The 5192-nt window shown below is 39.4% G+C and overlaps 1 pseudogene; it reads right to left on the bottom strand.

Moving 5' to 3' along the window:
* Positions 1-1490: 1490 nt before the first annotated feature.
* On the bottom strand, positions 1491-1946 carry LOC113886860 (annotated as a pseudogene).
* Between the last annotated feature and the right edge of the window lie 3246 nt (positions 1947-5192).

Below are 5192 nucleotides of genomic sequence, written 5' to 3'. Positions count from 1 at the left end.
GGATGGAGGTTCGTGACATTGTACAGGAGACAGGGATTAAGACCATCCTTAAGAAAAAGAAATGCAAGAAAGCAAAATGGCTATCTGAGCTGGCCTTACAAATAGCTGTGAAAAGAAGGGAAGTGAAAAGCAAAGGAGGAAAAGAAAGATATACCCATTTGAATGTAGAGATCCAAAGAATAGCAAGGAGAGATAAGAAAACCTTCCTCAGCGATCAATGCAAAGAAATAGAGGACAACAACAGAATGGGAAAGACTAGAGATCTCTTCAAGAAAATTAGAGATACCAAGGGAAAATTTCATGCAAAGATGGGCTTGATAAAGAAGGCATTTATAGGATATATTAAATACTAGTTCTATACCTCATGAAGTCAAAGGCAGCTACTACAATTCTAAAGAAAATATTTCTTCATTCAGAGGCTGCCCAGAGTTTGAACTACATGATAGTTTCTACATCTTTCCTGATTTGGAGTAGTTTCCCAAAATAAGTCATATTATTGGAAAACAAAGTTTATGCTTATGCAAAACAGGCTCTGGCATTTTATCAATACATTTGTGTACAGCAAGAATCCTTGCTCTGTACCCTTGGTGACCACAGAGAAATCAAGAGGCCATGATTACTGGTGTTGAGAGGAAGAAGCATACTTAAAACTGACATAATCTGGAGGCAAGCAGAAACAGAGATGGACTTTGTTGTGGTTTTCAGCCACCATTTGTTCCAGAAACACATTTCGCTTAAATAAGGGAAGTTTGGTCCAGTTTTGTAATGTTAATAGCTGCCAGTCTCTCAAACATTTTTTTTTTTTTTTTGATAAAGATCTTTTCCTGGCTAACAACGAGTTAAGAAGCTGGCCTCCAATTCTGATCAAATTTCTCACCATTAGTCAAAAACAAAACAAACAAACAAAAACCCTCCCCCAAACAAACAACAAACAAACCCCCCCCCACACCAGCCAATAGAAGTTAGCAATTGCACAATTAAAGTTGAATGCAAATTATGCTATTTACGGGCTTCCCTGGTGGCTCAGCCGTTAAAGCATCTGCCTGGAATGTGGGAGACCCGGGTTCGGTCCCTGGGTCGGGAAGATCCCCTGGAGAAGGAAATGGCAAGCCACTCCAGTACTCTTGCCTGGAGAATCCCATGGGCGGAGGAGCCTGGTAGGCTACAGTCCATGGGGTCACAAAGAGTCGGACACGACTGAGAGACTTCACTGTCTTTCTTTCTTTATGCTATTTACAGACTGGTATACCCATCACTGAAATCATTCTGAGATTGTGATACACTTCTGTTGAAACATTTCATCTATTTTATACCAATTTTCATTAAAGGAAAACTGATATGTAATTTTCTTCTTTATAGATATGAAAAGGAAGCAAGAAGGCAAAGATGAGAGAAACAGATGCTACCCGAATAGCAACGGTGCCATTTGCTTGTTTTGGTCTTTGTACCAGCAACTCCCACACCATGGGGATAATCCAGTTCCCTCCAGATTACACGGTTTTCCTTGCAGTCAAGACTCACACAATGGACCCCACTCCTTTTCATGCCACTGCAATAACACAGACTGCTATTGTCAAGGGGGCTTTCAAAGCCTATATAAATATACTTCATTAGGAGATCCATACCTTTATCATCCAAGGATTGGACTGTATTTTCAATATCATTAGCTTTAAATGAGAGGAACACCTTCAAGACAATGTTGCCTGCTGGATCCTTCCCTGTCTGACTCTTGGTGTTGATGTGTGTGTGTCTGTGTGTGTGTGTGTTGGGGGCGGGGTGGGTTTCAGAGGTGCTTGTGGGGCCGCTGTCATTTTTCTTTGCTGCAGGAAGGAATCCACCTCGTCCTGATTGGGCTTGGCCTGCCCATTACCCCTGTCTTCCTCATGTGGGAACTTCTTCTCATCGTACTCATCCTAGTCCACCTTCTGGAAATAGGCTAAGGACATTGTTCTTTGACGTCCCCCATCCGTACCGATAGTGAAAGCCTCCTCTAGATTCTGCCTCTACCTTAGCAAGCCCAGCCCAGCTGGAATCCGCAGATTTGTGTCTCCCTGTTTGTAGACTTTTTGATGATGTCCATTCTGTCAGGCATGAGATGATTCTTTACTGTGGTTTTGATTTGCATTTCTCTACTAATGAGTGATATTGAGCATCTTTCCATGTGTTTATTAGCCGTCTGTATCTCTTCTTTGGAGAAAAGTCTGTTTAGGTCTTTTGACCATTTTTTGATTGTGTGTTTTTTTTTTTTCTAGTATTAAACTTCGTGAGCTGCTGTATATTTTGGAGATTAATCCTTTGTCAGCTGTTTCATTTGCTAATATTTTCTCCCATTCTGAGGGTTGTCTTTTCACCTTGCTTAGAGTTTCCCTCTTTGTGCTAAAGCTTTTAAGTTTAATTAGATCCCATTTGTTTATTTTTGTTTTTATTTCCATTACTCTGGGAGGTGGGTCATAGAGGATCTTGCTGTGATTTATGTCAGAGAGTGTTCTGCCTATGTTTTCTTCTAATAGTTTTATAGTTTCTGGTCTTACATTTAAGTCTTTAATCCATTTTGAGTTTATTTTTGTGGATGGTGTTAGAAAGTGTTCTAGTTTCATTCTTTTACATGTAGCTGACCAGTTTTCCCAGCACCACTTGTTGAAGGGACTGTCCTTTCTCCATTATATATTTTTGCCTCCTTTGTCAAAGATAAGGTGTCCATACTTGTGTGGATTTATCTCTGGACTTTCTATTTTGTTCGATTGATCTATATTTCTGCCTTTGTGCCAGTACCATACTGCCTTAGTAATAATTGTAGTTTTGTAGTGTAGTCTGAAGTCAGGCAGGTTGATTCCTCCAGTTCCATTCTTCTTTCTCAAGATTGCTTTGGCTATTCGGGGTCTTCTGTGTGCTGGGCAACTTTAACAGAATTATAAATCCTGGGTGTGAGGGGGAGCCATGGGACAGTTGTGAGCAGAGCAGCAATATGAACTAACTTTTGTTTTAAAATTATCATTCTGGATCCTGGGCTGAGAACTGATTGTAAAGGCTGACTATAAGAACCAACTATAAGTACGACCAAGAAGGAGGCTATTTTAGTCTTATGGGAAAAAATTAATGGTAGCTTAGACAAGAAAAATGGAGATGAAGGCAAGTGGTCAAGTTCAGAATATATTTTGGAAAAAGACCCAACAGATCTTTATAATAGATTGGATATGATAGGTGAAGGAGATGGAAAAGTCGAAGATGATCCCCAGGTTTTAGATTTGCATGATTTGCAAAAAGTTGTGTTCATGATGGAGCCATAGTCTGAGCTAGAGACCACTGGGTAAGCATAGGTTTTAGGGAGAGACATTCACGCTGGGGGAACCCAGAGACGACTCCCCCACAGGGGAAAATGTTCAGTTTCTTGTTTCTTTATTTTTTCTTGCCTATCTGCAATAAGCTTCAAAACAAGTTCATACATTCTACATCAAATTCCACTATCAGAGAATCTCTCCCTCATGTTGATGCATAGTATTTTCTGGCCTTTGTTAATAGTAAAAATTATACCTGGGAAATCACATCTACTCCTCTGACTTCAATTACCATTATTATTCTGAATACTTTCAATGTTCTATCTATAGCTGTGCACACTTCTCTGAGCTCCAGACCCACATGGCCAACCATCTACTGGATATCTTCCCCTGGACATCTTACATGCATCACAACCCTGCTATGAACCAAACCAAAGTCTTCATATTGCACCCTGTACATCTGTTCCTCTGCCCCATATGTCCTACTGGATACCCAGAGTTCCCTGACCAAAACAAAACAAAACAAAACATGTAAGTCATCTTTGATTGAGATGAGTCCTCAGATCTCACCCAACACTGAGTCCCACAGAAACTATCATCTTCTGCACAATATGGAGTGGTGACTAAGATCAGGTTCTAACACTGGCTTTTCTTGGCTTCTATCCTGGCTCTGTAACTTACTAGTCACTTAAATTTTCTGTTCCTCAGTGCCTTCACCTGAAAAATGGCGATGATAATAGTACTTATATCTACTTTATAAGGTTGTGAATTAATCCACATAGAGCACTTAGAACAGTTCCGTCTCACATAGGGAGCATTTCATGCCTGTTGGCTATCTATGATAATGGCTGTTACAATGATTTCTCAAATATCCCTCCTGACTATGACTGCCATAGTATAGACCTCCTTCTTGCCTGAATCACAAAATCCTCCTAACTTTGCTGAATTTGAACTTAATATACGTGCCATGACCCAAGTTTATTAAGTATGATTCCTATCCTTCTGGAGTCTGGAGAAGCAGGATAGCCTATATGTTCTCTGTCTAAGATGATAGCCACTAGTTTCAAGTGGCTATTAAACTTTAACTTTATTTAATAAATATTAAAATAAATATATTTTAATATAACATCTAAAATTAAATTCCTTCTGCTCAACGTTATGTGGCAGCCTGGATAGGAGGGGGGTTTGGGGGAGAATGGATACATGTATATGCATGGCTGAGTCCCTTTGCCATTCACTCAAAGCTATTAAAACATTGTTAAATGGCTATGTGTGTTAGATGCTCAAATGTATCTGACTCTTTAGGACTCCATGGACTGTAGCCCGCTAGGTTCCTCTGTCCATGGAATTCTCCAGGCAAGAATATTTCAGTGAGTTTCCATTCCATTCTCCAGGGGGTCTTCCTGGCCCAGGGGTCGAACCTAGGTCTCCCACATTGCAGGCAGATTCTTTACCTCCTGAGCCACCAGGTAAACCTGCTATACACCAATATAAAATAAAATAAAAATTAAAACATTAAATTCCTTAGTAAGAGTAACCACATTTTAAGTGCTCATCAACTTGAAGTCAGGTAATAGGCTACTATTTACATCCCAGACCTGTCATTTCTAGCACTGTAAACTTGGGCAAATTATACAACCTATCAGAGCCTATCTTTTCATCTATTAAATGGGTCTAATAATATTAGTACCTACCTTAAAGGGTTGTTGTAAAGATAAAATGAGTTGATACTTATAAAGTGTTCATAATAATGCTTGATAAAATTATTATTGTAATTTAGCAGTAGTGATACTACACAAACACACACACATTAATACACACATCATCTCAGAGTAAAGAAGTATTACAGTTGATGAATCTTAAGGGCTAAGTGTTTATTCTATCAGTTGGTTCTGTATAAGTTCAGCATGGTGCACT

This window comes from Bos indicus x Bos taurus, chromosome X (genome assembly GCF_003369695.1).
Source record: "Bos indicus x Bos taurus breed Angus x Brahman F1 hybrid chromosome X, Bos_hybrid_MaternalHap_v2.0, whole genome shotgun sequence".
Taxonomy (NCBI): domain Eukaryota; kingdom Metazoa; phylum Chordata; class Mammalia; order Artiodactyla; family Bovidae; genus Bos; species Bos indicus x Bos taurus.
This window is presented reverse-complemented; position numbering and strand designations above follow the sequence as displayed.